We start from the raw sequence: 26,079 nt of genomic DNA, 5'->3' as shown, positions 1-26,079 counted from the left end.
CCTAATTTTAACCTTAGAAGTGGTTGCCAACATTCTGCTAGTGTCGACTTAGTGAATGTCAGCATTTTCCACATTAGAAGTTCATCAGTATGGACATATACCAAACAGACTGCTATTAAGACTAGAGAAACACATGATATAACTATTACTCTACCTATATACAGGGGGATGCGGTTATGTTACCAGCAGTCAGGATGCCGGTGGTCAGGATACTGACCCCGTAATCCCGACTGCTTAAAATGCCAACACATGGTATCCCGACATAAAGGGTCTATTCCATGCCTGCACCATGGTGAGCGCAGTGAGCCCACAAGGGGCACTGTTGTTCTCTCCACCCTGTTGGAATTCGGGTGGCCAAGATACCAGCATCGGTATGCTGACCTCCGGGAACCCTACCGCCAGTCATGCATACCCAACCCTATACAGTATATTACAGATTATATAATTAATGGCAGTGGATATACATAAGTTAATCACTTTTTCTGAATATTCACTTTCTCTTGACTTTATTTTGAAAGGATATTTAGTGAATAGGCGGATCTCAGATGTGCTATTTACTATAGACTATTCCCCAGACAGTGCGATACAGTAGGTAAGTATGATAATATATTTATTTGGTCATTCAGCCTAATATCTCAAGCAAAAAGCAAAGCTAGCATGTTTGTGGCTCATTCATCTTAATGTTAATTCATTTGCTAAGCACCCCCTTTAATAGCCAGTGCACAAAATATGTGCGTATTATCGCAGGTATTATTAGGCATTTTACTCTCCTTTATATCTATACTTTGAACACTGCACCCAGCATCTGTAAGAGCCGTCCTCACAGTGTTTTCATCATACTTTAATATGGGATACTTCTTGCCCGCAGACCTGAAGAAACCAGAATTGAAAGTTCCAAAGATAACCATTCTCCCTCCTGGTTTCAGCAATGAGACGAGTTTCTTCACGTTATTCATGTAAGAAGTTTGGTCTGTACTAACTGGCCCAAGCATCCATGCAGAGACAACACAATCTGCTTTCTTCAGGACCACCGGGGCGGTGATGTTTTCTTTGGTAACGTCACATGGTAGGACTTGTTTGATTGCTGATCTCAGCTGCGTATCCATCTCCTGCGCTCCGTAACTGAAATATATAAATATAAGTGATTGAATCTCCTGAAACAAAGGCACAATGATTTTTTGGTTCTTTCAAATAGGTCCACTGAGGATGCTGATCTTATGGTTCTCCTCAAGGTTCATCTCATACACAAGGTTGTGGATTATAGTTCTGCTTTCATTACCATTGTTCCTACCCTACACATTGGCAAGCTCTGAGAGATTGATTATGATGTGTGTATGTGTAATTGTTTGTGAGATTTTTTTTAACTGATTGTACACTAGATGGGTACTGCTCTCTTATCTGGACTTATACTAAATACAGGAGTCCCTGAAGGGTGTGCTATAAGCCCCTTTTATATTCCTTACATACATCTGATTGCATTTCAAGCTCAGAGTCTAAGTTCTTTGTAAAATGTGTGGACGATACTACAGAAGTGGTCCTGATTAATGGTGGGAATGAAGAGAGCTATAGGAAGAAGTGGAGAAACATTTTTAGTACAGGGAGGTCACTTGGTGGCATTTAGATAGCAAGAAAACTAAGGAGGTAGTGACAGATTTAGGAGATCTAAGACCATCTCCCCACAGTCATTATGTTTTGTAATGGTTCGGAGGTGGAGACGGTTAGCACATCTAATTTTTTGCAGTTCATTTTACTAATGATGTATTGTGGTCTTCTCATATCTCAGTGGTAGTTGGGAAGTCTATTCTTGTAAATTATTGAGAGCCTCCTAATGTACGCTACCATGGTGTGGTAGTAGGAATTCCACATGTTCTGATGTGAATCTTTACTTAGGATGGTTAAAGAGATGAAAGAACCATTGGTCGATCCCTAGGAGGAGCTTAGCAAAGGCTAATAAGATCATTGCTGAGGTCACCGAGGTCAGTCCCCTTTTTCCTTGTTACCCTCAAAGAGACATTATAGGTGTCTTAAATGCCTACTAGTATGTTGCAAAATAGTTTCTTCCATCTGTAATTGTTAATTTCATTTTTTATATTTGTTGTATTTTAATTAGTTATATTGGAGCTGTGATGTTGCATTGTAATTTCACTTATGCATTTTATACATTACTGAGTGACAATAAATAAATAAATAAATAAATAAATTAAATCTTAAATTGAATCTTGAGTTATGGGAGTCACAAGCCCAATCAACTGTCTGAAATGTGCACTGTGTACCTCTGAACCAGTAGAACATACTCTAACTCCCTCCATCCCTGATTGGATGAATGTTGTACTGTAGCACAAGAAGAATGTTAAGCTGTTTCAGTTTCAACATTGTGCAAGTGTTAGAACTCTGTATATATAGGATAAGCAGTACTGGGGTTCACCAGTAGGGGCTGCTGCCTGGATTCAGCTCTCTGTGGATCTCACAGGTGAAAAGTTACTTCTATCTCATTAGCTGTAACTCTATCTCATTAGCTGCATCTTTTGATCAGGGCTTTTATTTCTCTCTTTTGCTGATCATTAACACTATGTTTCTGTGTCTGTCTTTGCCTGGTGTCTGCTCCTGTCTGTGGAGCTGCTCCAGCTTCTTGTTACATCTATAATACCTGCTCAGCCTTGTGGAGCTGCTCCAGCTTCTTGTTACATCTATAATACCTGCTCAGCCTTGTGGAGCTGCTCCAGCTTCTTGTTACATCTATAATACCTGCTCAGCCTTGTGGAGCTGCTCCAGCTTCTTGTTACATCTATAATACCTGCTCAGCCTTGTGGAGCTGCTCCAGCTTCTTGTTGCATCTATAATACCTGCTCAGCCTTGTGGAGCTGCTCCAGTTTCTTGTTGCATCTATAATACCTTCTCAGCCTTGTGGAGCTGCTCCAGCTTCTTGTTACATCTATAATACCTGCTCAGCCTTGTGGAGCTGCTCCAGCTTCTTGTTACATCTATAATACCTGCTCAGCCTTGTGGAGCTGCTCCAGCTTCTTGTTACATCTATAATACCTGCTCAGCCATGTGGAGCTGCTCCAGCTTCTTGTTGCATCTATAATACCTGCTCAGCCTTGTGGAGCTGCTCCAGCTTCTTGTTGCATCTATAATACCTGCTCAGCCTTGTGGAGCTGCTCCAGCTTCTTGTTACATCTATAATACCTTCTCAGCCTTGTGGAGCTGCTCCAGCTTCTTGTTACATCTATAATACCTGCTCAGCCTTGTGGAGCTGCTCCAGCTTCTTGTTACATCTATAATACCTGCTCAGCCTTGTGGAGCTGCTCCAGCTTCTTGTTACATCTATAATACCTTCTCAGCCTTGTGGAGCTGCTCCAGCTTCTTGTTACATCTATAATACCTGCTCAGCCTTGTGGAGCTGCTCCAGTTTCTTGTTACATCTATAATACCTTCTCAGCCTTGTGGAGCTGCTCCAGCTTCTTGTTACATCTATAATACCTGCTCAGCCTTGTGGAGCTGCTCCAGCTTCTTGTTACATCTATAATACCTGCTCAGCCTTGCGTCCAGCTTCCAGTGCTATCCTTAACACTTGCTTATCGTTGGTCAACAGCAGTCAGCATCCCACATTCTCCAGAGGGTATTTACCAAGTGTATTCTTTTGTTGTACCCAGTCTCCTACATACAGTACTTGTATTTTTTCTAGAGATGAGCGGTTTCGGATTTAACACCAGAATTAACGCCAGTTCGGTTTTATCTGGATTTTTCCTATTGGCTATCCTAAACGCGAGATATCCGTGAGCTAATAAGATGCTGTTTTGACAACTGAGTAAATCCAAGTAAAACTGAACCCGCTCATCTCTTTTTTTTTTCTAGTCACTGAGGACTCCCCCCCCCCCCCCCCCCACCCACCCCCTTGGTGGTAGTACACCAAACAGGCCTAGGCTATTTGTTGTTTTTGTTTCTTTTATGCAGCCAGTAAAGCATTATTTTCATTTGTTTGCCTGAAAGCCTGTGTGTGGACCACTCTAGCGAGCTAATTACCCCAGAATTGTCCCAATATGTAGAATGTTATTTCATACACCCATCAGCCATAACGATAAAACCAGCTGCCTAATACAGTGTAGGACCCATCAAGGCATGAAATCCACAAGATCTCCATAGGTGTCCTGTGGTATCTGGTACCAAGACATTAGCTGCAGATCCGTTAGTCCTGTAAGTTGCAAGGTTTGGGCTCCATCGCTCGCACTTGTTTTCTCTTACGTCCTAGAGGATGCTGGGGACTCCGTAAGGACCATGGGGTATAGACAGGCTCCGCAGGAGACATGGGCACTATAAAGAACTTTTAGTATGGGTGTGCACTGGCTCCTCCCTCTATGCCCCTCCTCCAGACCCCAGTTAGATTCTCTGCCCAGAGGAGAGTGGGTGCATTACAGGGAGCTCTCCTGAGTTTCTCTGAAAAATAATTTTGTTAGGTCTTTTATTTTCAGGGAGCACTGCTGGCAACAGGCTCCCTGCATCGTGGGACTGAGGAGAGAGAAGCAGACCTACTTAAGTGATAGGCGCTGCTTCTTATGCTACTGGACACCATTAGCTCCAGAGGGAGTCGGAACGCAGGTCTCCCCCCGCCGTTCGTCCCAGAGCCGCGCCGCCGTCCTCCTCACAGAGCCGGTAGAAGCCGGGTGAGTATAAGAAGAAAAGAAGACTTCAAGGTGGCAGAAGACTTCAGATCTTCCCTGAGGTAAGCGCGCAGCGGTAACGCTGCGCGCCATTGCTCCCACACGTTACACACACTGACAGGCACTGATGGGTGCAGGGCGCAGGGAAGGGGGGGGCACTGGGCAGCAATTTTACACCTTTGGACTGGCATTAATATTAATATAGGCTGCGGAGGCAGTTAATATAAAAATCCCCCGCCATTTTTTATACAATTGAGCGGGACCGAAGCCCGCCGCTGGAGGGGGCGGAGCTTGGTCCCACAGCACTAACCAGCGCCATTTTCTCCACAGAGCACTGCAGAGAAGCTGGCTCCCCGGACTCTCCCCTGCTTAACACGGTAACACAGGGCTGAAAAGAGGGGGGGTGGGGCACTTGTAGGCGCAGTGAGTGTATTACACGATTGTTATATATAAAAGCGCTATATCTGGGAATTTGTGTCCAGTGTCAGTTGGCGCTGGGTGTGTGCTGGCATACTCTCTCTCTGTCTCTCCAAAGGGCCTTGTTGGGGACCTGTCCCCTTATAGATATATCCCGGTGTGTGTGTGGGGGTGTCGGTATGCGTGTGTCGGCATGTCTGAAGCGGAAGGCTCGTCCAAGGAGGAGGTGGAGCAGATGATTGTGGTGTCTCCGTCGGCAACGCCGACTCATGATTGGTTGGACATGTGGAATGTTTTAAATGCAAATGTGACCTTATTACATAATAGAATGGACAAAGCAGAGTCGAGGGAAAAAGCAGGGAGTCAATCCACGGATTTGTCTGGGTCACAGGGCCCTTCAGGGTCTCAAAACCGTCCCCTATCCCAAATAGCAGACACTGATACCGACACGGATTCTGACTTCAGTGTCGATTACGATGATGCAAGGTTACACCTAAAGGTGGCCAGAAGTATTCATTATATGATTATTGCAATAAAAGATGTTTTGCATATCACTGATGACCCCTCTGTCCCTGACACGAGGGTGCGCATGTATAAGGAAAAGAAACCTGAGGTAACCTTTCCCCCATCTCATGAACTGAACAAATTATTTGAAAAAGCTTGGGAGACTCCAGACAAAAAACTGCAGATTCCCAAGAGGATTCTTATGGCGTATCCTTTCCGTGCACAGGACAGGGTACGGTGGGAATCCTCGCCCAGGGTGGACAAGGCTTTAACGCGTCTGTCCAAGAAGGTGGCGCTACCGTCTCCAGACACGACAGCCCTCAAGGATCCTGCTGATCGCAGACAGGAAACTACCTTAAAATCTATTTATACGCTGCTTTACTCAGACCGGCGATAGCATCGGCATGGGTTTGTAGCGCAGTTGCAGCGTGGACAGATACCTTGTCAGCTGACATTGATATCCTAGATAGGGATACCATTTTACTGACCTTAGGTCACATTAAAGACGCAGTCTTATATATGAGAGACGCTCAAAGAGACGTTGGGCTGCTTGGTTCCAGAGCCAACGCCATGGCAATTCCTGCGAGACGAGCTCTGTGTACCCGCCAATGGACGGGTGATGCCGACTCAAAGAAGCATATGGAGGTTTTACCTTACAAGGGTGAAGTTTTGTTTGGGGATGGCCTCGCGGACTTGGTTTCCACAGCTACCGCGGGTAAATCTGCTTTTTTACCTTTTGTTCCCCCACAGCATAAGAAAACTCCACAATATCAGATGCAGTCCTTTCGGTCGCATAAGTCCAGAAGAGGTCGGGGCTCCTCCTTCCTCGCCAGAGGTAAGGGTAGAGGAAAGAGAACACCTGCTTCGGCTAGTTCCCAGGAGCAGAAGTCCTCCCCGGTTTCTGCTAAATCCACCGCATGATGCTGGGGCTCCACGGAGGGAGTCCGCACCGGTGGGGGCACGTCTTCGACTCTTCAGCCAGGTCTGGGTTCTTTCAGATGTGGATCCTTGGGCGATGGAAATTGTATCCCAAGATTACAAACTGGAATTTGAAGAGGTTCCCCCTCGCCGATTTTTCAAATCGGCCTTGCCAGCTTCTCCCCCGGAGAGGGAAGTAGTATTAGCTGCAATTCAAAAGCTGTGTCAACAGCAAGTGATTGTCAAGGTTCCCCTGTTCCAACAGGGAAAAGGGTACTATTCAACCCTGTTCGTGGTCCCGAAGCCGGATGCTTCGGTCAGACCCATTTTAAATCTAAAATCCCTAAACCTATACTTGACAAAGTTCAAATTCAAGATGGAATCGCTCCGGGCTGTGATACCCAGTCTGGAAGGGGGGGATTTTATGGTGTCACTGGACGTGAAGGGTGCCTACCTTCATGTCCCCATATATCCTCCTCATCAGGAGTACCTGAGATTCGCTGTACAGGACTGTCATTACCAGTTTCAGACGTTACCGTTTGGGCTTTCCACGGCACCGAGGATTTTCACCAAGGTGATGGCGGAGATGATGGTGCTCCTGCGCAGGCAGGGAGTCACAATTATCCCGTACTTGGACGATCTCCTGATAAAGGCGAGATCGAGAGATCAATTGCTGAAGAGCGTGTCGCTCTCCCTGAGAGTGCTACAACAGCACGGTTGGATTCTCAATCTGCCAATGTCACAATTGGTTCCAACGACTCGACTATCATTTCTAGGCATGATTCTGGACACGGAACAGAAGAGGGTTTTTCTCCCAAGGGAAAAGCCCAGGACCTCCAGAACATGGTCAGAGACCTGCTAAAACCAAAAAGAGTGTCGGTTCATCAATGCACTCGTGTTCTGGGGAAAATGGTGGCAGCCTACGAGGCCATCCCCTTCGGCAGGTTCCATGCGAGGACATTTCAGTGGGACCTTCTGGACAAGTGGTCAGGGTCCCATCTACAAATACATCAGAAGATAAGCCTGTCCCCCAGGGCCAGGGTGTCTCTCCTGTGATGGCTGCAAAGTGCTCACCTTCTAGAGGGTCGCAAGTTCGGCATTCAAGACTGGGTTCTGGTGACCACGGACGCGAGCCTCCGAGGATGGGGAGCAGTCACACAAGGAAGACATTTTCAGGGACTATGGTCAAGCCAGGAGGCTTACCTACACATCAACGTACTGGAATTGAGGGCCATATACAACGGCCTATGACAAGCGGAGAATCTTCTTCACGACCTACCGGTGCTGATTCAATCAGACAACGTCACAGCCGTGGCTCATGTAAACCGCCAAGGCGGGACAAGGAGCAGAGTGGCAATGGCGGAAGCCACCATGATTCTTCGCTGGACGGAAAATCACGTGAGCGTTCTGTCAGCAGTCTTCATACCGGGAGTGGACAACTGGGAAGCAGACTTCCTCAGCAGACACGATCTAGATCCAGGAGAATGGGGACTTCATCAATAAGTCTTTGCAGAGATAACAAGTCATTGGGGACTTCCTCAAATAGACAGTATGGCGTCACGCCTCAACAAAAAGCTTCGGAGGTATTGTGCCAGGTCAAGGGACCCTCAGGCAGTAGCGGTAGACGCCCTAGTAACACCATGGGTGTTTCAGTCAGTCTATGTATTCCCTCCTCTTCCTCTCATCTCAAAAGTATTGAGAATCATAATAAGAAGAGTACAGACAGTACTCGTTGTTCCAGATTGGCCTCGAAGGGCCTGGTATTCAGATCTTCAGGAAATGCTCACAGAAGATCCGTGGCCTCTTCCTCTCAGGGAGGACTTGTTGCAGCAGGGGCCCTGCATATTCCAAGACTTACCGCGGCTACGTTTGACTGGGAAAGGTATTCCGGAGGAAGTCATCCCTACTCTGATCGAATCCTAGCTGGGAAAGGTATTCCGGAGGAAGTCATCCCTACTCTGATCAAGGCTAGGAAGGAGGTGACGGCGAAACATTATCACCGTATCTGGAGGAAGTATGTATCTTGGTGTGAAACCAGGAATGCTCCTACAGAGGATTTCCATCTGGGCTGTTTTCTCCACTTTCTACAGACAGGAGTGGATATGGGCCTGAAGCTAGGCTCCATTAAGGTACAGATTTCGGCCCTATCTATATTCTTTCAGAAGGAATTGGCTTCTCTCCCAGAAGTCCAGACTTTTGTGAAGGGAGTGCTGCACATACAGCCTCCTTTTGTGCCCCCTGCGGCACCATGGGACCTTAACGTGGTGTTAAGGTTCCTGAAATCTCACTGGTTTGAACCTCTTCAAACGGTGGAATTAAAATTTCTCACTTGGAAGGTGGTCATGTTATTGGCCTTGGCATCTGCAAGGCGGGTGTCCGAATTGGCGGCCTTGTCTCACAAGAGCCACTATTTGATTTTCCATGTGGATAGAGCAGAGTTAAGGACTCGTCTTCAATTTTTGCCTAAGGTGGTTTCTTCATTTCATATGAACCAACCTATTGTGGTGCCTGTGGCTACGGGGGACTTGGAGGACTCCAAGTCCCTGGATGTAGTCAGGGCCTTAAAAATTGATGTAGCCAGGACGGCTAGGGTTAGGAAAACAGAGGCTCTGTTTGTCCTGTATGCAGCCGACAAGGTTGGCGCTCGTGCTTCTAAGCAGACTATTGCTCGCTGGATCTGTAATACGATTCAGCAGGCTCATTCTACGGCTGGATTGCCGTTACCAAATTCGGTAAAGGCCCATTCCACTAGGAAGGTGGGCTCTTCTTGGGCGGCTGCCCGAGGCGTCTCGGCATTACAGCTTTGCCGAGCAGCTACTTGGTCAGGGGCAAACACGTTTGCAAAGTTCTATAAGTTTGATACCCTGGCTGATGAGGACCTTGCGTTTGCTCAATCGGTGTTGCAGAGTCATCAGCACTCTCCCGCCCAGTTTGGAGCTTTGGTATAAACCCCATGGTCCTTACGGAGTCCCCAGCATCCTCTAGGACGTAAGAGAAAATAAGATTTTAAACCTACCGGTAAATCTTTTTCTCCTAGTCCGTAGAGGATGCTGGGTGCCCGTCCCAGTGCGGACTACATCTGCAAGACTTGTATATAGTTGTTGCTTACATAAGGGTTATGTTACAGTTGAGATCGGTCTTTGACTGATACTGTTTTTTTTGTTCATACTGTTAACTGGTTGCGTATATTCCAGGTTATACGGTGTGGTTGGTGTGGGCTGGTATGAATCTTGCCCTTAGATTAACAAAATCCTTTCCTCATATTGTCCATCTCCTCTGGGCACAGTTTCTCTAACTGAGGTCTGGAGGAGGGGCATAGAGGGAGGAGCCAGTGCACACCCATACTAAAAGTTCTTTATAGTGCCCATGTCTCCTGCGGAGCCCGTCTATACCCATGGTCCTTACGGAGTCCCCAGCATCCTCTACGGACTAGGAGAAAAATTTTTTACCGGTAGGTTTAAAATCTTATTTTTCAGTTTTGAATGGCAGGACCCAAGAGCATCATGATTTGGAAGAAAATGTCGTCCATCAGACCAGGCCACCTTCTTCCATTGTTTCTCAGTCCAATTGTGACACTTACTTGCCCATTGTAGGCACTTTGGGAGATGGAAAGGGGTCAGCATGGGTACTCTGAGCAGTATGCGGCTACACATCCCCTTACAGCAAGTGGGCATTTTACTCAATTCTACTTTTGAACTAAGCATGTATGGGAAAAACAACTTCTTTGAACGCTGTGTGACAGTAAACTATCTGTGCAAGAGGGTTGAAACATGCAAAACCATTTTGGGATAGTATAAGATCAATGTTCCTGCTCTCCATTTTATCTCACACAGTATGGTTTCTTTTTTACAAGTACTACAGTCTCGTGATTTAATAGTTGCACCTCATATTGTATGTTCTGACACCTTTCTATTTACCACTGCATATAAGGGAACACCCCACAAGACCTATCATTTCAGAGATGCTCTGACCCACTCATCTAGTCATTACAATTTGGCCCTGTCAAAGCCACTCACATCCTTACACGTGCCCATTTTTTTCTGGTTGAAACACATCAACTGACCAATGGACAGGTGCCATTGAAATGAAATTATCAATGTTATTCACTTCACCTGTCAGCGGTTTTAGTGTTATGGCTGATGGGTGTATATTTAGCATATTAATCAGTGTTCTATATTGTTGTTATTATTATTATTATTATTATTATTAGTCTTTATTTATATGGCACCACAAGGGATCTGCTGCGCCCAATTACAGAGTACATAAACAAAATAATCAAAACAGGAAAATAGTGACTTACAGTTGAAGACAATATACAGTAGGACAAGTACAGGGTAAATAAACAGAGCTACAGCAGCAAACGACACTGACATAAGTATCAAGGTGGCAGAAACCCACAGGATTTGGTGCCGTTGAAGATGGTTTAAGTTAGAGAAGGATAAGCACATGAGGGTTTTAGGGCCCTGCTCGTGAGAGTTTATATTCTAAAGGGGAGGGGCAGACAGACAGGGGTGACCCAGATGGGGTAGACAGTGAGTGAGGAACAGAGGGTTAGGATGAGATTAGGCTGGGTTTGGTGAATAATTGGGTCTTTAGAGACCGTTTGAAGTTTTGAAGAGAGGTGGAGAGTCTGAGGGGGAGAGGTAGAGAACTCCAGAGAAAGGAGCAGCACGTGAGAAATCTTGAAGGTAGGAGTTGGAAGAAGTAATCAGTAGGCAGGAGAGGTGGCATGCATTAGCGGAGAGATGTAAATAGGAGAGGAGTGAGGGCTTTGTAAGTGAGTGTGAGAAGCTTGAATTGGGTTCTGAAAAAGAAGGGAAGCCAGTGAATGGCTTGTAGGAGAGGGGATGTAGATGTAGTGCATTTGGTGAGGAAGATGTGCCAGGCTGCAGCATTGAGGATAGATTGGAGTGGAGAGAGTCATTTGTCAGGGATGCCAGTTAGGAGGAGATTGCAGTAGTCCAGTCTGAAAATGACCAATGAGTGGATAATGGTCTCAGTAGCATCCTGGGTGAGAAAGGGTCTAATAATGGAAATATTTTTGAGATGAAAATGGCAGGTTTGTGAGAGGTGCTGAATGTGTGGTTTGAGGGAGGAGTCAAGGATTACTCCAAGACAGCACACTTGGGGGCTAGAGGAGATAGTAGTGCCATCTACAGATAATGAAATTATGGGAGGTGAGGTTGTGTGGGAGGGTGGGAAGATGAATATCTCAGTCTTAGACATGTTAAGTTTAAGAAAGCTCTGGGACATCCAAGAAGAGATAGCAGAGAGACAGCTGGAGATATGAGTTAGGAGAGCAGGGGAGAGGTCAGAGGAGAAAAGGTAGATTTAAGTATCATCAGCATACAGATGATATTGGAAGTTAAGAGCTAATGAGTTTACCTAAAGAGTATATATAGAGAGAGAAATGGAGAGAACCAGGACCAGAATATTGGGGGGCACCTACAGTTAGTGGAAGTGTGTGTGTGTGTGTGTGTGTGTGGGGGGGGGGGAGGTGGAGTCATGAGAGGAGACAGATAAGGAACGGTCAGAAAGGTAGGAGGACAAGAAGGAGATGGCAGTATCATGCAGTCCAAGGGAGTGAAGGTTTTGCAGAAGGAGAGGGTGGTTCACAGTATCAAAAGCAGCAGAGAGGTCAAAAAGTATAAGCAGATAGTAGTGGCCCTTAGATCTGGCAGTATGGAGGTTATTACAGACATTTGTGAGGGCAGTTTCAGTGGTTTGGAGAGAATAGAAGACAGACAGGAAAGTAGAGATGAGCAGGTTCAGTTCCCTGAGAACCAAACCCTACCGGACTTCACTACCCGAGCCCAGATTCGATCCCGGCTCAGGTTTTCCCGCCTCCCTCGGAAACCCAAACGAGGCAAAACATCATCATCCCGCTGTTGGATTGTCGTGGGTTTTGGATTCCATATAAGGAGCCGTTCGTCACCACCATTTTCCCTTCCAGCATTGGAGAGTGTAGCGAGAGGACATGTCTCTGTCCTCAGTGTCTGTGCAGGAGGGAAAGTGGGGTGGCAATTCCAGTGCTGTCTTGTGTTGCTCAGTCCAGTGTAGTGTCTTATGCTGCATCAGTCCAGTCACAGTGGTGGTGCACTCTGCTGCTGCCATATATTCAGTGTAGGTGTTTTAAGTCCAGTCCAGTGGTGCTGTGTTGTGCTGCCTCAGTCCAGTGGTGGTGTCTTGTGCTGCATCAGTCCAATCACAGTGGTGGTGTCCTCTGCTGCCATATGTCCAGTGCTGCTTTATAAGTCCAGTCGATTGCAGTGGTGCTGTGTTGTCCTGCATCAGTTCAGTCGTGGTGTCCCTGTGCTTGCTGTATAAGTCCAACAGTACTGCCGTATATGTCCAGTGATACTGCCGTATATGTCCAGTGATACTGCCGTATAACTACAGTGATACTGCCGTACAAATCCAGTGGTACTTGCGTATAAATATCCAGTCCAGTGATACTGCTGTATATGTCCAGTGGTACTGCCACATAAATCCAGTGATACTGCCGTATATGTCCAGTGGTACTGCCATATAAATCCAGTCCAGTGATACTGTCATATATGTCCAGTGGTACTGCCATAAAATTCCAGTGATATTGCCGTATATGTCCAGTGGTACTGCAGTATAAATCCAGTGGTACTGCTGTATAAATCCAGTCCAGTGATACTGCTGTATAAGTCCAGTGATACTGCCATATATGTCCAGTGGTACTGCCGTATAAATCCAGTCCAGTGGTACTGCCGTATAAGTCCAATGGTACTGCCATATAATTCCAGTGATACTGCCGTATAAGTCCAGTGGTACTGCTGTATAATCCAGTGATACTGCCTTATAAATCCAGTGATAATGCCGTATAATTCCAGTAGAACTGCTGTATAAGTCCAGTGATACTGCCGTATAAATCCAGTCCAGTGGTACTGCCATATAAGTCCAGTGGTACTGCCATATAAATCCAGTGATACTGCCGTATAAATCCAGTCCAGTGGTACTGCCATATAAATCCAGTGGTACTGCCATATAATTCCAGTGATACTGCCGTATAATTCCAGTGATACTGCCGTATAAATCCAGTCCAGTGGTACTGCCATATAAGTCCAGTGGTACTGCCTTATAATTCTAGTGATACTGCCGAATAAATCCAGTGGTACTGCCGTATAAGTCCAGTGATACTGCTGTGTAAATCCAGTCCAGTGGTACTGCCGTATAAGTCCAGTGGTACTGCCGTATAATTCCAGTGATACTGCCGTATTAGTCCAGTGGTACTGCTGTATAAGTCCAGTGGTACTGACATATAAATCCAGTCCAGTGGTACTGCCGTATAAATCCAGTGGTACTGCCGTATAATCCCAGTGATACTGCCATATAAATCCAGTGTTACTGACGTATAAGTCCAGTGATACTGCCATATAAATCCAGTCCAGTGGTACTGCCGTACAAGTCCAGTGGTACTGCCGTATATGTCCAGTGGTACTGCCGTATAAGTCTAGTCCAGCGGTACTGCCATATAATTCCAGTGATACTGTCATATATGAACAGTGGTACTGCCATATAAGTCCAGTGATACTGCTGTATAAATCCAGTCCAGTGGTACTGCCGTATAATTCCAGTGATACTGCCATATAAGTCCAGTAGTACTGCCGTATAATTCCAGTGATACTGAAGTATAAGTCCAGTGGTACTGTCGTATAAGTCCAGTGATACTGCCATATAAATCCAGTCTAGTGGTACTGCCATATAAGTCCAGTGGTACTGCCATATAATTCCAGTGATACTGCCATATAAGTCCAGTCCAGTGGTACTGCCATATAATTCCAGTGATACTGCCGTATATGTCCAGTGGTAATGCTGTATAAGTCCAGTGGTACTGTCCTGTGCTGTATAGTATTTATTTCAAATAAAGGGGTTATTAATATTTAATCCAAATAATTTTTACAGGGTTTGCCCTGTGTGGTGTAGGGGTACACCCTGTGCCGAATATTGTGTTATATAACTCCAGAAAAATAATGAAGAACAAAAATTTAGAGGATAACATAGGGGAAGATCAAGAACTACTTCCTCCTAGTGCTGAAGCTGCTGCTATTAGTCATGACATAGATGATGAAATGCCATCAACGTCGTCTGCCAAGCCGATGCCCAATGTGATAGTAGAGAGCATGTAAAATCCAAAAAGCCAAAGTTCAGTAAAAAGACCCCAAAAAATGTATTTAAATGGTCTGAGGAGAAATGTAAACTTGCCAATATGCCATTTACGTCATGGAGTGGCAAGGAACGGCTAAGGCCCTGGCCTATGTTCATGACTAGTGGTTCAGCTTCACATGACGATGGAAGCCCTCATCCTCCCGCTAGAAAAATGATAAGAGTTAAGCTGACAAAAGCACAGCAAAGAACTGTGTGTTCTAAGATGGTATCTCAAATCCCCATGAAGTGTCCAAGTGTGTCGGTGGTTGCGATGCCTGACCTTCCCAACACTGGATGGGTAGAGGTGGCTCCTACTACCATTTGCATGCCCTCTGCAAGTGCTGTTAGGAGCACCCACAGTCCAGTTTCTGATATTCAAATTGAAGATGTCACTGTTGAAGTACACCAGGATGAGGATATGGGTGTTGCTGGCGCTGAGGAGGAAGTTGACAATAAGGATTCTGATGGTGATGTGGTTTGTTTAAATCAGGCACCGGGGGAGACAGTTGTTGTCCATGGGATGAATAAGCCCATTGTCATGCCTGGGCAAACTACCAAAAAAGCCACCTCTTCTGTGTGGAATTATTTCTTCACAAATCCGGACAACAGCTGTCAAGCCATGTGTTGCCTTTGTCAATCCGTAATAAGTAGGGGTAAGGACGTTAACCACCTAGGAACATCCTCCCTTATACATCACCTGCTGCACATTCATCATAAGTCATTGTCAAGTTCAGAACTTTGGGTAAGAGTGTAAGCAGTCCACTGACACCTAAATCCTTTCTTCCTCTTGTATCCTGCAAGCCACACCACCAACTCCATCAACGTCAACTTCCTCCTCAGTCAGGAACGTCAGTAGTCCTGCAGGCCATGTCACTGGCAAGACTGAGGAGTCCTCTCCTAACCGGGATTCCTCTGGAGGATACTTGAGTGGTACGCCTGCTGCTGCTGCTGCCGCTGCTGTTGTAGCTGCCGGGAGTCGATCGTCATCCCAGAGGGGAAGTCGGAATTGACTGTCCAACAGTCCTTTGCGAGGAAGATAAAATATGACAGCAGTCATCCTGTTGCAAAGCGGATAACTGAGGCCTTGACAGCTACTGTATGCTAGTGTTAGATATGCGTCTGGTATCCACCATTAGTTCAGTGGGACATAGAGAATAGATGGATGTAGTGTGTCCCCGGTACTAAATCCCATCTAGATTTCACTTCACTAGGCAGGCGATACCGAGAATGTACAGAGACGTCAGAAAAAGTGTCCTCAGTGTCCTAAAAAATGCAGTTGTACCCACTGTCCACTTAACCATGGACATGTGGACAAGTGGAACAGGGCAGACTAAGGACTATATGACTGTGACAGTCCACTGGGTAGATGTATTTCCTCCCGCAGCAACAACAGCAGCGGCACCAGTAGCAGCATCTCGCAAACGCCAACTCGTTCCTAGACAGGCTACGCTGTGTATCACCAGTTTCCGTAAGAGGCACACCGCTGACAACCTCTTACGGAAACTGAGGGACATCATCGCACAATGGCTTACCCCACTTAGACTTTCCTGGGGATTTGTGATATCGGACAACGCCACCAATATTGTGCGTGCATTACATCTGGGCAAATTCCAGCATGTACCATGTTTTGCACATACAATTAATTTGGTGGTGCAGAATTTTTTGAAAAATGACAGGAGCGTGCAGGAAATGCTGTCGGTGGTTTGAAAAAATTGCGGGCCACTTTCGACATTCAGCCACTGCGTGCCGAAGACTGGAGCACCAGCAAACACTCTGAACTAGAGATGAGCGGGTTCGGTTTCTCTGAATCCGAACCCGCCAGAACTTCATGTTTTTTTTCACAGGTCCGAGCGACTCGGGTCTTCCCGCCTTGCTCGGTTAACCCGAGCGCGCCCGAACGTCATCATGACGCTGTCGGATTCTCGCGAGGCTCGGATTCTATCGCGAGACTCGGATTCTATATAAGGAGCCCGCGTCGCCGCCATTTTCACACGTGCATTGAGATTGATAGGGAGAGGACGTGGCTGGCGTCCTCTCCGTTTAGAATTAGAATAGATTAGAGAGACACTTGATTTACTAATTTTGGGGAGCATTAGGAGTACTCAGTAGTGTACAGTGCAGAGTTTTGCTGATAGTGACCAGTGACCACCACTTTTATTTATAATCCGTTCTCTGCCTGAAAAAAGCGATACACAGCACACAGTGACTCAGTCACATACCATATCTGTGTGCACTGCTCAGGCTCAGGCCAGTGTGCTGCATCATCTATTATCTATATATAATATTATATATATCTGTCTGACTGCTCAGCTCACACAGCTTATAATTGTGGGGGAGACTGGGGAGCACTACTGCAGTGCCAGTTATAGGTTATAGCAGGAGCCAGGAGTACATAATATATTATATAGTGAGTGACCACCAGACACACAGTGCAGTTTATTTAATATATCCGTTCTCTGCCTGAAAAAAGCGATACACACAGTGACTCAGTCAGTCACATACCATATCTGTGTGCACTGCTCAGGCTCAGGCCAGTGTGCTGCATCATCTATATATATATTATATATCTGTCTGACTGCTCAGCTCACACAGCTTATAATTGTGGGGGAGACTGGGGAGCACTACTGCAGTGCCAGTTATAGGTTATAGCAGGAGCCAGGAGTACATAATATTATATTAAAATTAAACAGTGCACACTTTTGCTGCAGGAGTGCCACTGCCAGTGTGACTAGTGACCAGTGACCTGACCACCAGTATATAATATTAGTAGTATACTATCTCTTTATCAACCAGTCTATATTAGCAGCAGACACAGTACAGTGCGGTAGTTCACGGCTGTGGCTACCTCTGTGTCGGCACTCGGCAGCCCGTCCATAATTGTATATACCACCTAACCGTGGTTTTTTTTTCTTTCTTTATACATACATACTAGTTACGAGTATACTATCTCTTTATCAACCAGTCTATATATTAGCAGCAGACACAGTACAGTGCGGTAGTTCACGGCTGTGGCTACCTCTGTGTCGGCACTCGGCAGCCCGTCCATAATTGTATATACCACCTAACCGTGGTTTTTTTTTCTTTCTTTATACATACATACTAGTTACGAGTATACTATCTCTTTATCAACCAGTCTATATATTAGCAGCAGACACAGTACAGTGCGGTAGTTCACGGCTGTGGCTACCTCTGTGTCGGCACTCGGCAGCCCGTCCATAATTGTATATACCACCTAACCGTGGTTTTTTTTTCTTTCTTTATACATACATACTAGTTACGAGTATACTATCTCTTTATCAACCAGTCTATATATTAGCAGCAGACACAGTACAGTGCGGTAGTTCACGGCTGTGGCTACCTCTGTGTCGGCACTCGGCAGCCCGTCCATAATTGTATATACCACCTAACCGTGGTTTTTTTTTCTTTCTTTACACATACATACTAGTTACGAGTATACTATCTCTTTATCAACCAGTCTATATATTAGCAGCAGACACAGTACAGTGCGGTAGTTCACGGCTGTGGCTACCTCTGTGTCGGCACTCGGCAGCCCGTCCATAATTGTATATACCACCTAACCGTGGTTTTTTTTTCTTTCTTTATACATACATACTAGTTACGAGTATACTATCTCTTTATCAACCAGTCTATATATTAGCAGCAGACACAGTACAGTGCGGTAGTTCACGGCTGTGGCTACCTCTGTGTCGGCACTCGGCAGCCCGTCCATAATTGTATATACCACCTAACCGTGTTTTTTTTTTCTTTCTTTATACATACATACTAGTTACGAGTATACTATCTCTTTATCAACCAGTCTATATATTAGCAGCAGACACAGTACAGTGCGGTAGTTCACGGCTGTGGCTACCTCTGTGTCGGCACTCGGCAGCCCGTCCATAATTGTATATACCACCTAACCGTGGTTTTTTTTTCTTTCTTTATACATACATACTAGTTACGAGTATACTATCTCTTTATCAACCAGTCTATATATTAGCAGCAGACACAGTACAGTGCGGTAGTTCACGGCTGTGGCTACCTCTGTGTCAGCACTCGGCAGCCCGTCCATAATTGTATACTAGTATCCAATCCATCCATCTCCATTGTTTACCTGAGGTGCCTTTTAGTTGTGCCTATTAAAATATGGAGAACAAAAATGTTGAGGTTCCAAAATTAGGGAAAGATCAAGATCCACTTCCACCTCGTGCTGAAGCTGCTGCCACTAGTCATGGCCGAGACGATGAAATGCCAGCAACGTCGTCTGCCAAGGCCGATGCCCAATGGCATAGTACAGAGCATGTCAAAACCAAAACACCAAATATCAGTAAAAAAAGGACTCCAAAACCTAAAATAAAATTGTCGGAGGAGAAGCGTAAACTTGCCAATATGCCATTTACCACACGGAGTGGCAAGGAACGGCTGAGGCCCTGGCCTATGTTCATGGCTAGTGGTTCAGCTTCACATGAGGATGGAAGCACTCAGCCTCTCGCTAGAAAACTGAAAAGACTCAAGCTGGCAAAAGCACCGCAAAGAACTGTGCGTTCTTTGAAATCCCAAATCCACAAGGAGAGTCCAATTGTGTCGGTTGCGATGCCTGACCTTCCCAACACTGGACGTGAAGAGCATGCGCCTTCCACCATTTGCACGCCCCCTGCAAGTGCTGGAAGGAGCACCCGCAGTCCAGTTTCTGATAGTCAGATTGAAGATGTCAGTGTTGAAGTACACCAGGATGAGGAGGATATGGGTGTTGCTGGCGCTGGGGAGGAAATTGACCAGGAGGATTCTGATGGTGAGGTGGTTTGTTTAAGTCAGGCACCCGGGGAGACACCTGTTGTCCGTGGGAGGAATATGGCCGTTGACATGCCAGGTGAAAATACCAAAAAAATCAGCTCTTCGGTGTGGAGGTATTTCACCAGAAATGCGGACAACAGGTGTCAAGCCGTGTGTTCCCTTTGTCAAGCTGTAATAAGTAGGGGTAAGGACGTTAACCACCTCGGAACATCCTCCCTTATACGTCACCTGCAGCGCATTCATAATAAGTCAGTGACAAGTTCAAAAACTTTGGGTGACAGCGGAAGCAGTCCACTGACCAGTAAATCCCTTCCTCTTGTAACCAAGCTCACGCAAACCACCCCACCAACTCCCTCAGTGTCAATTTCCTCCTTCCCCAGGAATGCCAATAGTCCTGCAGGCCATGTCACTGGCAATTCTGACGAGTCCTCTCCTGCCTGGGATTCCACCGATGCATCCTTGCGTGTAACGCCTACTGCTGCTGGCGCTGCTGTTGTTGCCGCTGGGAGTCGATGGTCATCCCAGAGGGGAAGTCGTAAGCCCACTTGTACTACTTCCAGTAAGCAATTGACTGTTCAACAGTCCTTTGCGAGGAAGATGAAATATCACAGCAGTCATCCTACTGCAAAGCGGATAACTGAGTCCTTGACAACTATGTTGGTGTTAGACGTGCGTCCGGTATCCGCCGTTAGTTCACAGGGAACTAGACAATTTATTGAGGCAGTGTGCCCCCGTTACCAAATACCATCTAGGTTCCACTTCTCTAGGCAGGCGATACCGAGAATGTACACGGACGTCAGAAAAAGACTCACCAGTGTCCTAAAAAATGCAGTTGTACCCAATGTCCACTTAACCACGGACATGTGGACAAGTGGAGCAGGGCAGGGTCAGGACTATATGACTGTGACAGCCCACTGGGTAGATGTATGGACTCCCGCCGCAAGAACAGCAGCGGCAGCACCAGTAGCAGCATCTCGCAAACGCCAACTCTTTCCTAGGCAGGCTACGCTTTGTATCACCGCTTTCCAGAATACGCACACAGCTGAAAACCTCTTACGGCAACTGAGGAAGATCATCGCGGAATGGCTTACCCCAATTGGACTCTCCTGTGGATTTGTGGCATCGGACAACGCCAGCAATATTGTGTGTGCATTAAATATGGGCAAATTCCAGCACGTCCCATGTTTTGCACATACCTTGAATTTGGTGGTGCAGAATTTTTAAAAAAACGACAGGGGCGTGCAAGAGATGCTGTCGGTGGCCAGAAAAATTGCGGGACACTTTCGGCGTACAGGCACCACGTACAGAAGACTGGAGCACCACCAAAAACTACTGAACCTGCCCTGCCATCATCTGAAGCAAGAAGTGGTAACGAGGTGGAATTCAACCCTCTATATGCTTCAGAGGTTGGAGGAGCAGCAAAAGGCCATTCAAGCCTATACAATTGAGCACGATATAGGAGATGGAATGCACCTGTCTCAAGTGCAGTGGAGAATGATTTCAACGTTGTGCAAGGTTCTGATGCCCTTTGAACTTGCCACACGTGAAGTCAGTTCAGACACTGCCAGCCTGAGTCAGGTCATTCCCCTCATCAGGCTTTTGCAGAAGAAGCTGGAGGCATTGAAGAAGGAGCTAAAAGGGAGCGATTCCGCTAGGCATGTGGGACTTGTGGATGCAGCCCTTAATTCGCTTAACAAGGATTCACGGGTGGTCAATCTGTTGAAATCAGAGCACTACATTTTGGCCACCGTGCTCGATCCTAGATTTAAAGCCTACCTTGGATCTCTCTTTCCGGCAGACACAGGTCTGCTGGGGTTGAAAGACCTGCTGGTGACAAAATTGTCAAGTCAAGCGGAACGCGACCTGTCAACATCTCCTCCTTCACATTCTCCCGCAACTGGGGGTGCGAGGAAAAGGCTCAGAATTCCGAGCCCACCCGCTGGCGGTGATGCAGGGCAGTCTGGAGCGACTGCTGATGCTGACATCTGGTCCGGACTGAAGGACCTGACAACGATTACGGACATGTCGTCTACTGTCACTGCATATGATTCTCTCAACATTGATAGAATGGTGGAGGATTATATGAGTGACCGCATCCAAGTAGGCACGTCACACAGTCCGTACTTATACTGGCAGGAAAAAGAGGCAATTTGGAGGCCCTTGCACAAACTGGCTTTATTCTACCTAAGTTGCCCTCCCACAAGTGTGTACTCCGAAAGAGTGTTTAGTGCCGCCGCTCACCTTGTCAGCAATCGGCGTACGAGGTTACATCCAGAAAATGTGGAGAAGATGATGTTCATTAAAATGAATTATAATCAATTCCTCCGCGGAGACATTGACCAGCAGCAATTGCCTCCACAAAGTACACAGGGAGCTGAGATGGTGGATTCCAGTGGGGACGAATTGATAATCTGTGAGGAGGGGGATGTACACGGTGATATATCGGAGGGTGAAGATGAGGTGGACATCTTGCCTCTGTAGAGCCAGTTTGTGCAAGGAGAGATTAATTGCTTCTTTTTTGGGGGGGGTCCAAACCAACCCGTCATATCAGTCACAGTCGTGTGGCAGACCCTGTCACTGAAATGATGGGTTGGTTAAAGTGTGCATGTCCTGTTTTGTTTATACAACATAAGGGTGGGTGGGAGGGCCCAAGGACAATTCCATCTTGCACCTCTTTTTTCTTTTCTTTTTCTTTGCATCATGTGCTGATTGGGGAGGGTTTTTTTGGAAGGGACATCCTGCGTGACACTGCAGTGCCACTCCTAGATGGGCCCGGTGTTTGTGTCGGCCACTAGGGTCGCTAATCTTACTCACACAGTCAGCTACCTCATTGCGCCTCTTTTTTTCTTTGCGTCATGTGCTGTTTGGGGAGGGTTTTTTGGAAGGGACATCCTGCGTGACACTGCAGTGCCACTCCTAGATGGGCCCGGTGTTTGTGTCGGCCACTAGGGTCGCTAATCTTACTCACACAGCTACCTCATTGCGCCTCTTTTTTTCTTTGCGTCGTGTGCTGTTTGGGGAGGGTTTTTTGGAAGGGACATCCTGCGTGACACTGCAGTGCCACTCCTAGATGGGCCCGGTGTTTGTGTCGGCCACTAGGGTCGCTAATCTTACTCACACAGCTACCTCATTGCGCCTCTTTTTTTCTTTGCGTCATGTGCTGTTTGGGGAGGGTTTTTTGGAAGGGACATCCTGCGTGACACTGCAGTGCCACTCCTAGATGGGCCCGGTGTTTGTGTCGGCCACTAGGGTCGCTAATCTTACTCACACAGCTACCTCATTGCGCCTCTTTTTTTCTTTGCGTCATGTGCTGTTTGGGGAGGGTTTTTTGGAAGGGCCATCCTGCGTGACACTGCAGTGCCACTCCTAGATGGGCCCGGTGTTTGTGTCGGCCACTAGGGTCGCTAATCTTACTCACACAGCTACCTCATTGCGCCTCTTTTTTTCTTTGCGTCATGTGCTGTTTGGGGAGGGTTTTTTGGAAGGGCCATCCTGCGTGACACTGCAGTGCCACTCCTAGATGGGCCCGGTGTTTGTGTCGGCCACTAGGGTCGCTAATCTTACTCACACAGCTACCTCATTGCGCCTCTTTTTTTCTTTGCGTCATGTGCTGTTTGGGGAGGGTTTTTTGGAAGGGACATCCTGCGTGACACTGCAGTGCCACTCCTAGATGGGCCCGGTGTTTGTGTCGGCCACTAGGGTCGCTTATCTTACTCACACAGCGACCTCGGTGCAAATTTTAGGACTAAAAATAATATTGTGAGGTGTGAGGTATTCAGAATAGACTGAAAATGAGTGTAAATTATGGTTTTTGAGGTTAATAATACTTTGGGATCAAAATGACCCCCAAATTCTATGATTTAAGCTGTTTTTTAGTGTTTTTTGAAAAAACACCCGAATCCAAAACACACCCGAATCCGACAAAAAAAATTCGGTGAGGTTTTGCCAAAACGCGGTCGAACCCAAAACACGGCCGCGGAACCGAACCCAAAACCAAAACACAAAACCCGAAAAATTTCAGGCGCTCATCTCTACTCTGAACCTGCCCTGCCATCAGCTGAAGCAAGAGGTGGTAACGGAGTGGAATTCAACACTCTGTATGCTTCGGAGGATGGAGGAGCAGCAAAAGGCCATTCAAGCCTATACATCCACCTACGATATAGGCAAAGGAGGGGGAATGCACCTGACTCAAGCACAGTGGAGAATGATTTCCGTCTTGTGCAAGGTTCTCCAACCCTTCGAACTTGCCACACGTGAAGTCAGTTCAGACACTGCCAGCTTGAGTCAGGTCATTCCCTTTATCAGGCTTGTGCAGAAGCAGTTAGAGAAATTGAAGGAGGAGCTAAGATGGAGCTATTCTGCTAAGTATGTGGGACTTGTGGATGGAGCCCTTCATTTGCTTTGCCAGGATTCAAGGGTGGTCAATCTGTTGAAATCAGAGCACTACATTTTGGCCACCGTGCTCGATCCTAGGTTTAAAGCCTACGTTGTATCTCTCTTTCCAGTAGACACAAGTCTGCAGAGGTTCAAAGAACTGCTGGTGAGAAAATTGTCAACTCAAGCAGAACGTGACCCGTCAACAGCTCCTCCTTCATTTTCTCCTGAACTGGGGCTGCAAAGAAAAGGATAAGATTTCCTAGCCCACCTGCTGGCAGTGATGCGGGGCAGTCAGGAGCGAGTGCTGACATCTGATCCGGACTGAAGGACCTGCCAACGATTACTGACATGTCTACTGTCACTGCATATGATTATGTCACCATTGAAACAATAGTGGAGGGTTATATGAGTGACAGCATCCAAGTAGGCATGTCAGACAGTCCGTATGTATACTGGCAGGAAAAAGAGGCAATTTGGATGCCCTTGCACAAACTCGCTTTTTTTAACCTAAGTTGCCCCCCCTCCACTGTGTACTCCGAAAGAGTGTTTAGTGCAGGCGGTAACCTTGTCAGCGATCGGCATAGGAGGTTACTTCCACAAAATGTGGAGAAGATGATGTCCATCAAAATGAATTATAAATTCCTCCAGGAAGGCCTTGACCAGCAATTGCCTCCAGAAACTACACAGGGACCTGTGATGGTGGATCCCAGTTAGAACAAATTAATACTCTGTGAGGAAGGAGGATGTACACACTGAAAGGGGTGAGGAATCGGAGGATGAGGATGAGGTCGACATCTTGCCTCTGTAAAGCCAGTTTGTGCTAGGAGAGATTGATTGCTTCTTTTTTGGTGGGTACCCAAACAAACCAATAATTTCAGCCCCTGTCGCTGAAATGATGGGTTTGTTAAAGTGTGCAAGTCCTGTTTATACAACATGAGGGTGGATGGGAGGGCCCAAGGACAATTCTATCTTGCACCTCTTTTTCTTATTTACATCATGTGCTGTTTGGGGACTAGTTTTTTAAGTGCCATCCTGTCTGACATTGCCGTAAAAGTCCATGGGTACTGCCGTATAAGTCCAGTCCAGTGGTGCTGTATTGTGCTGCCTCAGTCCAGTGGTGGTGTCTTGTGCTGCCATAACTCCAGTGGTGGTGTCCTGTGCTGTATATTATTTACTCCATTAAAATCGTTACCAAACACAGTCCTTAAGGAACATCAACTATCCAGGTTTTAAGGATATCCATGGTTAGACACAGGTGAATTAATAAGTGCCTAAGTCATGTTAATTATACCATCTATGCGCAAGCAGGGATATCCGTAAAAGCTGGAGTGTCGGGGTGTCTTGGGAACCGCGTTTGGGAACCACTGACTTACTACATTGCAATATACTTTATTATACCTAGTTGGTGTCCCATTCATTCCTTGTATAATACCCAGCTGTGATAAACTTTTATCAACAAAGTTGAAGTACTTTTGGCATCCAAGTCCCAATTAGCATAATTACCTTTTTAGAGAATAGCAACAGATATAGGTAATTATATGGGTTCTGGTTCTAAGGTCTTATGACAGGTACATGGTGTTTGTCACTTTACCTGTTGTCTTTGAGATCAGAAGCTTTACTGGACACATGAGAAAAATCAAGAGCCCCTGGATCGTTCTTCATCCATTTCTCCATTGCTTTGAGTTCAGACTTGCTTTGCTTCAGGACTGTGATAGTTTGAAAGAGATCCGAAATTGGTAACAGGTGGGAAACATGCGGACCGATGCTGACGTCAATCAGGGAGTTTCCTTTAATTGTATCTGCATAAGAATATAAGGGTACTTTAATCAGCTTGTTACATCATAAACTTATTCCAATCTCATAGAGAGCAAAGAGCGAAACCAATTCCAACCCATTGGGAAGAGATGTGAGACATGGCCCACAAGTAACCAAAGTACCATGTTCTATAGACTTTTACATTGTAACACACAGCTGGACTGATTTGTTCCCATAACATTTGTTTACATTATAATCTCCTTTTCCTCACTCTTTTCCTCCTCACCTTTTTTTTTTATTTATTTTCCCTTTATCCTTCTCTCATCTTACCTCCCCTTCTTTACTTTTCACTGGTATCTCCCCATCTCCTTCTGCTTGCGTTGGGTATGCGTTACCGAGGTCCGAAATACTAGCGGTCAGCATACCGACAGCGGGATCCTGGCCGCTAGAATGCCAGTAGGGGGGCGAGCGCAACTCGCCA

General features: G+C 46.3%; 1 long non-coding RNA gene across 1 annotated transcript; it reads right to left on the bottom strand.

Moving 5' to 3' along the window:
* Positions 1-593: 593 nt before the first annotated feature.
* On the bottom strand, positions 594-25,637 carry LOC134965685 (uncharacterized). Its single transcript, XR_010188493.1, has 2 exons — positions 25,435-25,637; positions 594-1,122 (listed from the first exon to the last, which is right to left on the bottom strand). It is a non-coding gene; the product is annotated as an uncharacterized LOC134965685 (long non-coding RNA).
* Between the last annotated feature and the right edge of the window lie 442 nt (positions 25,638-26,079).

The sequence above is a fragment of the Pseudophryne corroboree genome, chromosome 10, assembly GCF_028390025.1.
Source record: "Pseudophryne corroboree isolate aPseCor3 chromosome 10, aPseCor3.hap2, whole genome shotgun sequence".
Classification (NCBI taxonomy): Eukaryota; Metazoa; Chordata; class Amphibia; order Anura; family Myobatrachidae; genus Pseudophryne; species Pseudophryne corroboree.
Note: the sequence above shows the minus strand (reverse complement) of the source record. Positions and strands in the feature narration are given on the sequence as shown.